Source organism: Oryctolagus cuniculus, chromosome 5 (assembly GCF_051225735.1).
Source record: "Oryctolagus cuniculus isolate XC-2025 breed Fujian yellow rabbit chromosome 5, ASM5122573v1, whole genome shotgun sequence".
In the NCBI taxonomy this organism is placed as follows: domain Eukaryota; kingdom Metazoa; phylum Chordata; class Mammalia; order Lagomorpha; family Leporidae; genus Oryctolagus; species Oryctolagus cuniculus.
Window position 1 is genome coordinate 150,472,733 of NC_142871.1, and position 13,482 is coordinate 150,486,214.

Sequence of the window (13,482 nt, forward strand, 5' to 3'; positions counted from 1 at the left end):
CCTATCTAATTGAAAAACTATTAGGAGATTGAGGTCAAAACTTGTTCAAGAAGTAACCGCAGCCCCGTGGTGATGAAGAATTCCAAATTCAAGGCAACCGAAATCATAAATATCTCATTGCTTCACTTAATTGTTCTTCCTCCTCTCAATGCTGCCTGTTAACATTTTGCAATTGGAATGTTTTCCATCTGTGCCTTTGCTTGAATTGTGTGAATATATCTGATGAAAACTATTATCACTCTGTCTTTTAGTCTTTGATCTGCTTTATGTTAACAGAATCACAAGCAGGAAAATGTTAACTCAGTCATACACTTGATGTTATAGATGCTTTCGGTCCCATGTTTGTAAAGCTTCCCATCTGTACTTCAAACTGTTCCTGTCCCTTTCCATCGTGACAGAGAATACCTACATCCACACACGCGGAGACACTATCTAGATAGGATTGGTAATAACTGGGAACCTTGGGCTGTCGTCTTTTAAATGTTCAGGGTAATGGTAAATGTAAAGATTATTGTATCAATAAGTGCAAACAATAGAATGTATGAATTTAGTAAATGTTGTTTATAGATATTCTTCCAATAAACTGTTTTATTCAGGATTTTGTATACGTTCTCTCAAGGCCGCAGTAGTAAGTACTTCTCCAGGGATCACCTTTCACATCATATGTACACAAGGTTTGTGTTTTTGAGGCTGTGCAATGCACAACCTGCTTGGATTTATGTAGGGGGCCCTTAGATTTCTGTAGGGGCTTCATGGCTGTCGTATTTGTCTCAGTCTGACTCACCTTGGAAGTGTGGACTGCCATTGGATGTTAGGATGCTTATTGTTTCCTGCACAGGGAAATGTGTTAATTGTCAGATTGGAGAAGAATGTGAACCTTTGGAATAAATGAGAAAATCACGTGCTCAAACCCACGTGCCTGAAAGGTGAATTTGAGGTCAGGAAGGGAAAACGCATGTTTTGCAGGGAGGTTACTTTGTGTCTTAAACCAGAAAACTGTGTGAGTCATTGGGTTGATTGTGTGGTGACAGGATCTACCTTCTTTGTGGTTTCTTTTTTTCTAAAGATTTATTTATTCATTTGAAAGTCAGAGTTACCCAGAGAGAGGAGAGGCAGAGAGAGAGAGAGAGAGAGAGAGAGAGGTCCTCCACCTGCTGGTTCACTCCCCAATTGGGCACAACGGCCGGAGCTGTGCCAATTCAAAGCCAGGAGTCAGGAGCTTCCTCAAGTTCTCCCACGTGGGTGCAGGGACCCAAGGAACTGGGCCATCCTCCACTGCCTTCCCAGGCCACAGCAGAGAGCTGGATCAGAAGTGGAGCAGCTGGGTCTGGAACCGGCGCTCACATGGGATGCTGGCGCCCCAGGCCAGGTCATTAACCCACTGCCCCACCGCGCCAGCCCCTTTGTTTTCTTTCTAATCTTTGTAGGTTAGAAGAAGTTAGAATTAGGGGGAAAAAATCAATACAGCCTGTTTTATATGTGTATGCTAACAAATATTGGTGCATAGTTTGGACAAAGGCTAGTCCAGGTGATGGCCAATAGATCTGCAAAAGAATTTGTTTTCCTTTGCAGTTTCTGAGGAAGGGTGAAGGACAGGATTTTAACCGTTTTGCCCTCTGTGCCAGACCAGGCCTGTGGCTCTCCCTGGGCTGGTATGAGATCTAATTCTCGCAGCCTAAAGCAGAAGCTCATTTCCTTGTAGGTCTGAGTTCTTCATGTGCTTTCAAATGGCACCCAAAGAAGCATAGTAACTAAAGATAATGCTGAGAGCACCATGTGTTTGAAATCCAGGCTTTTTCTTTGAGTAATTATCTTAAAGAAACATGCAGTGACTCCTGGACAAATGAATTCTTATGGGAATGTTGCTTCTTATGGACAGAATGCGTGTGCATCCTACCCAGAACCGCCACAGTGAATTATGTCAAAGCCCTAAGCACCAGTGTGGTTGTATTTGCAGTGAGAAGGTAATTCACAGTCCATGACTTCATAAAGGTGTAACCCTGATCCAGAAGGAGGGATGCGAGAGGATTTGCTCTTTCTCTCTCGCCGTAGGCCAGCCCACAGACCCAGGAAAGGTTATGTGAAGAGTTAATGAGAAGGTAGCAGCCTGCAAGTGAGGAAGAGAGTCCTCACCAGAAACTGACCCTGTTGGATGTTGATATGGGACTTTTAGCTGAAAATTCACTTTTAGTGAAAAAATAAATTTATTTTAGTTAAGCCACTCAGTCTGTAGAATTATCTTATTGGAGTCCAAGTAGGCAGATGCAATGCTTTTGCAACATGTTTGTAGGTAACTGCTTATGGATGTCCTTTGTCAAAACCTCAGTTCCTAAAATGACTCATTGGAGAACTCTTATGTGCGTTTATCTTAGTGATCCTTAATACAAGCATTGCTCACAACCACTCTCTTATTCCTTGCCTCAGGCACAAAATAAGCTATGGAAAATGCTAAAGCTTAACCACCAAGCCATCCATCACCTATCAGGTCCTTCCACAATCTAGCTCTTGCTTCTGAGTCTCCTGCTCTAAGTATTATTTTTTTAAAGATGATATAACAAAGTATTTATGGTGAACAGGGCAGGTATTTCTAAATAAAATGGGCTCAAATATTAGGTGGCAATATCTAGCCATGTCAGCGGAACATTGGTGCCGTTCAGTCAGTGGAAGATAAGCCATTTCTATGCTTGAGTAGATTTGTGGCTGATTAAATTTGTACCACAGGCGATCTCTTCCTAGGAAATATGCTAATTTTGCATAGCCGTTTTATGATGGTAAGGGAAATGCACACCCACATGTGTGTATGTATTTTCAATACATCCTTCCTATTTTTCCAAGGTTATTCCGAAAAGCATTTTTGGAGGCTTTATTTTTAAGTTTCACATGAACACCTGCAGTTTCCAAGGTGAAAATCTCTCCTCCTGGATTGGTTTTAACAACAAGTGGGCTAGTGCAAAGTGACGGGGATTAAAGGCAGAAAATGTGACCACACACCAATTTCCTACCTTATAGACCTTTTATATCATGTCTCGGAATTTTAATTCCACCTTCTAAGTAATGCAGGTCCCCAGAAAGAGGTCATATATGCAGCCACAGGGCAGAGTCCTCAGCTGCTTTTTCTTTTTATAGTGCCCAGGGATCTCTGTGGGCAAGGGTTATTCGAGTTAATTGTAAATTACTTTGTTTTTTAATAGAATAAATCCTGACTTGATTTATTTTTAAAGTTTTCATTTTATTTGACTGGCAGAAAGTTAGAGAAAGACACAGACAGGCAGAGACATCTTGCATCTGTTGTCTCCAACAGCCACAACTGGGCTAGATTGCAGCCAGGAACCCCAGAACTCAATCCAGGTGACCCACGTGGGGAGCAGGGACCCAGGAGCTTGAATCCAAGTTCCTGCTGTCCTCAGAGTCCTCATTAGCAGGTAGTTGGATTGGAAGTGAAGCAGGTGGGACTCAGAGCATGAACTCTGATACGGGATACAGACATCCAATCCACAGCTTAACCATCATGCAAAACAGTATCTTGAAACCGTGGCTTTTAAAGATTGGTTGTGTTTGGCAGAACAAGGGTAATGCTATGATACTTAGACCCGAATGTCCTTAAGGATTGGTGTCATATTTAGAACGGTCGCTGGTCTTTTCTATCCTACATTTTAGAAAGACTCAAGTTTAGGCATTTAAATAGAACACTTGGATGGGCGAAGACCTTTCCCTAGCAAAGCTCATTGGCAGGCAGCAGAGACAGACTGTGTTAATGTCAATTTCTTTTCCTTTAATAAATGCCACCTGTGTTACCAGCGTGGATTTGAAGGTGATGTAATTTTCTTGCAAATCCATTAGTTTTATAGGTGTTTGGCAAGACCCGCTGCTGTGTTGATTAGATATAGTAACTGTGTCTGTTTAAGTAGGGTTTTAAATGCTTGGCTTGGTTCTGCATTGGCGGGATAACAAGACATACAGTAGATGCTTTAACCGAAGGTGGTGCTAAGCAGTGATTTGACACATAGCTTAGTGTTTAGCCATTTGTGATAATATGCACTGTAATGGGGGAGTTAATTGCAGATGCCTGCAAGACATACCTCTAAGTGAGCCTGACAAATAAGACACAGACTCCCGCCACCCTCCGCCCCAGCCCCGTTCTTGTAATAGTTTCTCAAGACGCAGGCCCAGCACAGCGACATCAGTATTTTCTGGGAACCTGTTCGAAATGCAAATTATTTACTCCACCCAGTTTTACTGAATGAAAGATTCTGAGAATAGGGCCCAGCAGTCTGTGCTGTAACAAGCCTCCTGGGGTTTCTTCTCCAGCCTGTTTGGGACCTGTAGGCACAGGGATGCTGCTATGTCACAGTTCAATGTGAAGCATTTTTGACTCACTCTTAATGGATTAACTTTCTAAGTCCAGATTATCTAGGGCTGGACAATAGTTTAATATTAAAAAACTATCTCAATTTTTTAGTATCTTTACACTGGTAGATGTTGGCTTGCTGTAAATGTATTAGTATTGAGGATTTGGATGAGAGAAAGCAGCTAATCTTATTTTCCTTATCTCTACTTGCCTCCTCTTTTTCATTATCTAAAGAAGCTAACATCTCATGCTCCATTAAACAAGATGCAGCTTTTATTATCTTTTATCTCTTCCTGAACCCTTTCAATAAATGCTACTTGATTACTCTTGCACGTTGAGGTAGACATTTAGCATAATCAAAACATCAAGAAAGTGTGATGCTTGGTTAGTCTAGGGCAAGACAGCTTCCTGGACCCCAATAAATCGGTTGAGAATGATACAAACACAATTTTCGTTAGATGGTCAGAGGTGACGTTTTGCAGGAGGTGCAACTAACAAGGAAAAACAAATCACTGATCGTCGTATTTCCCAACAGAGGAAGTATTGCATTCCCCAAGAGAAGAGAATAGCCCAGATATTTTAGAGACCTGAAATTCACTGCAGCCATATCTTAAAGGTGATGAGTTTAGTTCTTCATTTGCATAGTCATTCATTTATCAGATATTAACTGGGCAGTTTTCTTATATCCTAGTGTCTTGTCTTAGCTAAGTCAGAACTCTTAACTTCAGAATCCCCTTCCCTGCACAGTTCCAGGTCAGATGGGCCACAAGATGACACATTTACATGAGACGCGGGGAGCAGAAGTGAGTGCCATGGAATTATCTCAGGGCCTGTTATTGACGTCTTGCCTTGCCTAACTGGAATAGCACCAGAGTTGGGCTCCAGCTTCCCACATCTGCTGGACCCCTGCTTCAGATTCCCAGATTCCTGGACCATGAATGGGTTTGTCTTCAGTACAAAGTGCAAAAGGCGAGAGCGCCTCCTCCCAGTTCTACAGTTGCCAAAGGCAGATCCTTAGGCGTGATTACAGACCAGTGCGAATGCGGCTCCTCCCTTGTGGAATCCACCTCGTCCCCAGCTCCAGGTCTGTCCTTGCTCGGTCTTCCTCCCCTTCTTCCTATTCACCTTCAATTCAGGACCGTCTGCCTGGCCTAAAACGATCTCATCTCGCCTTCAAACACACTCAGTAATTATCTCTCACAGTCTCATAAATTCAACCCCCACACTGAGTCTGTTCATGTCACTATGAAGAAGTACCACAGACCACGTAACTTTTCCAAGTACTGGAATTTTGCTGTGCATGGTTCTGGAAGTTGGGAAACGGAGGATCAAAGCCCTGGCAGGTTTCCTGTCTGATGAGAGCTGCCCTCTGCTTCCAAGATAGCGCCTTCTTGCTTCGTTCTCTGCAGGGGATGAAAGCTGTGTCCTAATTTCAATAGAATTCCCAAAATAACAAGAGAAAAATAACTTGCTAAGGTGGGAAAACATTTGATCATCATCAGTAAAGGCTAAAAATTATTTGATAAAATTTTGTAATCAATTCTAGTTAGAATTCTAAATAGAGAATAAAAGTAAACTACTTAAGTGCAAAACAGACTACTTATCAGAAAACGGCAAATCATATAAATGATCAGATTTGAAAAACGCTTTTTTGACGACAAGGGACTAGTTTTCCACTAACACTACTACTATTTCTTCAAAATTTAAACATACGTAACAAGAAAAATGAAACAAGCAACACAAGCATTTGATAATTAAAACTATTATTGCTGAGGTTATAGAGAAGATGAAAAACCGTAAGACATCCTCATTTAAATCTTTAATTGTTTTTGTTGTTGAATTTTTAGTTTTTTATATATTCTGGATATTAATCCGTTTCTGATGAGTAGTTTGCAAATCTTTTCTTCAATTTTCTTGGTTGTTTGCTCTCGCTATTGTTTCATTTGCTGTGCGGGAACTTCTTAGTTTGATAGAAATAATCCCATTTGTCTAATTTTTCTTTTATTACTTGTGCTTTTGAGCCTTAACCAAAAACTCATTGCCTATTCAATGTATTGAAGCATTTCCCCTTGTTTCCTTATGGCAGTTATATAGTTGCCTGTCTTACATTGAAGTCTTTAACCCTTTTTGAAATGATTTTTGCATGTGGTGAGAGGGATCGCGTTTCACAGTCTCACATCCGGATATCCAGTTTCACACAACCATTTATTGAAGAGTCTGTCCTTTCTCAAATTAAAAAAAAAAGAAAAAGAAAAATGATCTAAATAGACATTTCTCAAAGGAAGATACATAAATGATCAGAAAATATATGAAAAGCTGAACATCACCATAGTGAGGGAAATGCAAATCAAAATCACAATGGGATATCATCTCATGCCACTTAAAATGACCAACTGGAAAGACAAACGATGACAAATGCTGTTGAATATGCCAAGAAAGAAAGGAGAACACTTATGCACTGTTGGTGAGAATGTAAATTAATATAGCCATCATTGAAAAGTAACCATTGAAAAGGGTATAGCAGTTACTCAAAAAGGGAAAAATAGAACTACTTTATGGTTCAGTTATCCCATTATTGGACATACATCCAAAGGCAATGAAATTATCTATGTTTCTGCACTCCCGTATTTATTACAGTTTTTCACAGTACCCAAAATACAACATCAACCTGAGCACAGATAAAGAAATCATATGTTGATACACACACACACACAGTGGAACATGATTCAGCCTTAACAAAGAATGACATCATTTGTAGCAGCAGAATGGAATAAGAGAATATTATGGTAATGGACAAAAACTAGGCATAGACAAATAACATGTGTTCTCACTCATATGTGGTAGCTTAAAAAGTTGATTTCATAGAAATAGAGAATAGTAGTCACTAGGAGCTAATTAGTAAAGAGTAAGTGGAAAGAGAAGGGAGGAAGATTGAATAAAGCTTACAAAAATATAGTTACAGGCCGGTGCCACGGCTCACTAGGTTAATCCTCCGCCTTGCGGCGCCGGCACACCGGGTTCTAGTCCCGGTCAGGGCGCCGGATTCTGTCCCGGTTGCCCCTCTTCCAGGCCAGCTCTCTGCTGTGGTTAGGGAGTGCAGTGGAGGATGGCCCAAGTGCTTGGGCCCTGCACCCCACAGGAGACCAGGAGAGGCACCTGGCTCCTGGCTTCGGATCTGCGTGGTACGCCGGCCACAGCGCACTGGCTGTGGCGGCCATTGGAGGGTGAACCAACAGCAAAGGAAGACCTTTCTCTCTGTCTCTCTCTCTCTCACTGTCCACTCTGCCTGTCAAAAAAAAATATATATATATATAGTTACATAGGAAAAGCAAATTATAATGTGACATGGTACAGTAGGGTGACTATAGTTCATGACACTTTCTCACAAATTTATTTTCTGTTTTGAGAGGCAGATAGACAGAGAATTCTTATGCACTGGTTCATTCTCCAAATGTTCACAATGGTTCCTGGCGGGTGCTGACGCCAGAGACGGGAAACTTCATCTAGATCTCCTGCATGGGTGACAGGAACCAAAATAATTCAGACATCGCCACTTTTTTGCAGGCTCTGTATTAGCAGGAAGCTAGAATCAGAAACCAGAAACAGGTATCAAACCCAGGTATTCTAATATGAGAAGTGGTGGTTTCATACCTAGGCCAAATGCCTGTCCCTAGTTCGTGACAATTTATTATACGTCTTATAAAGAAATAGAACAGGAGTTCAAAGCTTCCCAGCACAAAGAACCAAATAATGTTTAAATAGAGAAAGATGCTAATTACCCTGATTTGACTATTGCATATTGTTTAGCATAGTATCCTCAGTAAATATGCACAATTATTACATGTCACTAAAGTGTATAATTAGTATGACTGTGCAGGCACTTGAATCACTGGCTTTTTTCCAAACCAAGAAGATGCAAATGGTAAAAAAATAAATTAATTTATAACAGCATCAAAAACACAAAAATGCTGAGGAATGAAATTTAACTAGAATGTATTGTTATCTAGGGGAAGAAAATGACAAATCCTATAAAAATCACTTAATATTTAAACATATCATATATTTGGATATGGAAAGATTTAAGGTTGTAATAATATGAATACTTTTAAGTATATAGATATATGAATATAGTCCAGTTACAGTCACAGACTTTTGAGTGGCTCTGAGTGTTGGCCACTAAAAAGAAAATCAGTGAGCGAAACGAGCTTTAAGAGATTTCAGAAATAAATAGGAATTGAATGAAGATCCCAGTTTGTAGGTTTTTAATAAAAGACAGGCAATGGTTAATTCAAAGAGGAAAAGACAGATTTCTGAACAAATCACATGGGCACAACTGGCAAGGAGGTAACTAGCAAGGGGGAGCTGAGGTCAACAGTCCCTCCTATGACCCCACCTGCTCTGCCCACACTACCCGCTGCTCACCGCCTATCCCCTGTGCTGAGGACAACCACAGTTGCTGGGAAACCACCTCCCAGAAACCAGTAACCAACATGCCTGCTGATTGAATCCCTGTGATGACTATAGCCAGTTTTACTATCACTATGAGAAAGTTACCATGTACCCAACACCGTGACACTGCTGAGATTTCCAGAAAAAGCGAGGAAATGCGCAGAGCTGAAACCCTGCCCCAAATGCCACCCCCTGTGAATATGCAATGAGTACCCCCTGGTGAGGGACTCATTCTCCAGCATGCCTGCACACCCTCTCAGGTGTGTACTTCCGCCTAGCTAATGAGAAGTCCTGTTTCTCTGAAGATCTTTGCCTGTATCTCATCCTTGAATTGTTTCATACATCAGAGGCAAGAACCTGGACCCAGACATCTCATGACACAAGCATTTGAAAGATAGTAAAAATCAAACCCTGTTTTTGTCATGTACAAAACTATATTCCATATGGACTAAAAGCCTTAAATTAAAAACAAATGAACAACAACAAAAAGCTATGAAAATCTCATTAAAAATTTAGAAGAACATATGTGGCAAGAAATCAGTCTTTGACCAATATATTATTTATTTATTTATTTGTTTGTTTGTTTGTTTTTGACAGGCAGAGTGGACAGTGAGAGAGAGAGATAGAGAGAAAGGTCTTCCTTTTCCGTTGGTTCACCCCTCAGTGTCCGCTGCGGCTGGCTTGCTGTGGCCAGTGAATTGCAGCCAGCGCACTGTGCTGATCTGAAGCCAGGAGCCAGGTGCTTCCTCCCGGTCTCCCACATGGGTGCAGGGCCCAAGGACGTGGGCCATCCTCCACTGCTTTCCTGGGCCACAGCAGAGAGCTGGACTGGAAGAGGAGCAACCAGGACAGGATCTGGCGCCCCAGCTGGACTAGAACCCTGGGTGCCGGCGCTGCAGGCAGAGGATTAGCCTATTGAGCCACAGCGTAGGCAACTCTGACAATCTGGAAGATGGTACAAGTAAATATAATTTATTACAGAGAAATACATATTTTATATGGGAAAAATAATAAAGTTAATAGACAATGATTAACCTGTAGAACTGTTTATAATCTGAAGACATATAAAGTGTTCATAAAGAATGAGTTCTTTTAAATAGGAAAACAAATAATTCAATGGAAAATGAAGACAGAATTAACAAAAATGAAACCTTATGGAAAATAAACATGCAAAAAGACATCAAATTCCCTACTAGTGTGAAAAGTAAAGACACACAAAGTAAAGTGATTCCCTTGTGTCTAACAATTCAAAGGAAAACACTTATCTATCAAGGAAGTAGACAAAAGCTCATGCTTGCTCATTGATGGAAGAAATGTAAACACTACAGTCCTTCGAAAGCAATTTGGCACTTATTAAGATGAAAAAGACCAACAATTTCTTTAATGGAACAATCTCACAGTGCATTGGCAATATGGCAGAAGGAAGTGACTAAGTATGAGGGTGTCTAGGGCAGCGTTACTTACAACAGCCGAAACTGGAAACATAAATGTCTGACAATAGAGATATGAAGCCTCTGAGGGTCAGTCTTCTGCTATATTTTTACATTTTTGTTTGTTTAATGCCGTCATATGCTGAAGTCCTTTTCTCCAACTATAGAAATATACCGTTTTTATGCACATCTGGAACGTTTCCTTGTTAGACTTCAAAGTTAATTTGGAATTTCAAAGGTGTGAGGCAGATATATTCATAATCCTGTGGCCAAAATGTAATACAATTGAAAGTCAACAATCAAAAGATAATCAAATGACAAGGACAACAGTGATAACCATGGTAAATCGTAAATTGTTCCTGGATTTAAGATAAAATAATAATTAAGTTGTAAAAATCTGTAATTTAAAAACATTGAAAGTACTCAACCTTCCCTCTCCTTTCTGTGTTCTGATGCTTTTAATATTTCATAATAATTTGGTATAATATAACATTACAGTAAAATATTATTTACGTGGCAACAACATTAAAATCAACCAAAGAGCCAAAACAACATCACCTAAGTAATTCATGAATTAAACATGAAAATAATAAAAGTCATCTAATATTTGGAAATGAAAAACAATGAAAGCCTGTAATCTCTCATCTCTTCACCTTATTTTATGAGCTAATCCTGTATGTGATACTTAAGTGTCAATGTTTATAGCGTTTTAGAAACTTTGCGTTCTCTTATGAATCACCATTCCTGGGTCTTGTTCTTAGTTCTATATTTAATAAACCAGAGAGATGCCACAGGTTATTTTACTACAGCTTCTCCATTCATTTAATGGTTGATTAAATGGAAAAATCAAGAATTCTCCTCTGACCTGCCCGTTAACCAGAATTCAGGTCCCTAATTTCTCTGAAATTTTATATTTGAAAGCATCTTTCTGTGTCTTACATAGCAACAGCCAGTTGGCTGTGTATGAAACATCTTGGTTCTCATATTCTTTCCCTAAGGACACGGTGTCTATTGATTGTTTCACTCTCTTTTATCATTTAATATTCCTATGGAGAAGGCCAAGGACAACCTTATTGATTCTCCTTGTGGATACCTTGTTTTTTTTATGTCTGGATAACCAAGAAAATATTTCTTGCCTTAAAATGTAGTTACTTTAAGGACATGACTTAGCATTAATTGCTCTGTAACAATTTTTCCCTAGTATAATATTCCAATTTTCAAATTCAGGCATTACTTATTTTTGCCAAGTTTACTGCTTCTATTATGATAGGGATTATAATTCAATTTCATTTTTTCAGGTCTTATTCCAAAAGAAGAATTATATATGTGCTAGATAACTTTTACAGCTATCATTTTTCACTTAAAAATTCATTTTGCCCATGCTGTCTTTTATAACACCGATATTGTTTTCTGTCACATCTTTTGAATTTCTGTTGCTTCCAATATAGCTTTCATTTTTCTCTTTCTGCTGTTCCTTTGTTTATTCCCTTGAGGAAGGATAGTCCATTAAAAGTATATTTTTTGTGAAGTATTTAGCAAGGACTACCAACTCATGATATTAAAAGTTTTTCCGTGAATCAAATAAATTAGGGCCAATGAGAACAACAGTCCAGTGGGGAGCTTACTGTATGATCTTGGGGGGAAGAGATTGGGCTTAGAATTCAAATTTCAGCTGCAGTTTACAGGTCTGGATATACTGAGACAAAATTTGGGGTAAAACACCCAGAATTTAGCACTGTGCTGGATGTAATGGGTGACATCTGGGGGTTGACTCTAACTGCTATAGATTCAGTCATCTTATCTCTAATTACACCGCGAGGATCATGCTAAAAGCCAGCACCCATTACACGTTTGCTCTCAAGATTATTTAAGTAATCAATGAGGAAACAAATCAGTTGCAAAAATTAACACTATTTTTTAAATAATCTGGCCCTCAGTAAAGCTCTATAGAAAACAGTGCCCCTTTGCATTTTAATATGGCTTATATAATAATCAAAGATCATGACATTTTAAAATTTATTTTGAAAAGAATGAGACTTCAAGAACCAGTTATATATTAGCTTTGAAGTAGAAAACATCTACTCAAAGTAGCAAAAAATGCTGGCAATAAACATTTAATGCATCCTCCTAAAAGTGTTCATGAGGTGATAATTTTTTTCTTGAGATTTATTTATTTGAAAGGCAGAGTTAACACCAAGAGAGGGAGACACAGCTACAGAAAATGATGTCGCATCCATTGGTTCACTCCCCAGACAGTAGCAGTACTGTTGGGGCTAGGGCTAGGCCGAGTGCCTAGGGCTCCATCTAGTCTCCCACATGGATGGCAGGGGTCCAAGCACCTGGGCCAACCTCTGCTGCCCACCAGACACAGCACGAGGTGGTCATTGAATATAAATGCTCAGGTGAAGAAGTGAAGGAATGCAGGAAGCAAAGAGGTAAGCAGATCACAGCAAATGGTTTTTTCCCGTGAAGCCTGGTGTACTTGCGCATTGGTTTTAGGGCCCCAGAAGTCTGGAAGGACATGAAACAAAGTGGAGTGCCTGCTAATAGGATCTTCTTTTCCTATGTCTAGGATGCTAAAAACCTATGTCTTCAAAAGGTATAAAAATGAAATAAATCAGTCTCCACATATCCACTATGAATGGAATGCAAGGGAAATTTGTTCATTTTATTCTTGGTACTGAGCTGGGAATTGGGATAATCCCTGAGAATACTTTCCCAAAGCAAACTTTTATTCTGATTTGTGGGATGAATTCACAACTCTATTTTCTGCAGAATTGAAAATAATGACTTAGTGTAAAATAACCATGAATTTAAAAAAAAATTAGGCAGGCCTAGAAGAAGCAAGTACAGAACCTCCCAAGAGGACTTTATTGCCCCTTAGACATCACATAAGCAACAAAAGCAAAATTATACATAAAACTAGTACAATGTATTACTTTCAGAAGAAAATAAGACGCCGTGAAGGAGAACAATCTGCAGAAACAGGTCTGCCAAAATCTTAGTCACAGAAATGATATAAATCCAATGAAATTATTGGGAGAGATCCCCCTTTTTTGGATATTCTGGAAAATTCATGTGATATTTGAATTATTTTTCCTTACCTGTGTTGTAGAACGCATTCACAGATATCCTTTGTGAGAATTTGTTCTTTTATTTGACTATTCAAATTTATTTAGTAGAAGTTTTAAAAATAATAGTTACCTTTTAAAGCACATGAGTATTTACCAAACATGAAAATGTGGGTATGTTGAA

General features: G+C 39.4%; 1 pseudogene; it reads left to right on the top strand.

Moving 5' to 3' along the window:
* Nucleotides 1-5,503, top strand: part of LOC100352591 (agouti-related protein pseudogene) — a 70,987-nt pseudogene extending 65,484 nt beyond the window's left edge.
* Nucleotides 5,504-13,482: the final 7,979 nt, after the last annotated feature.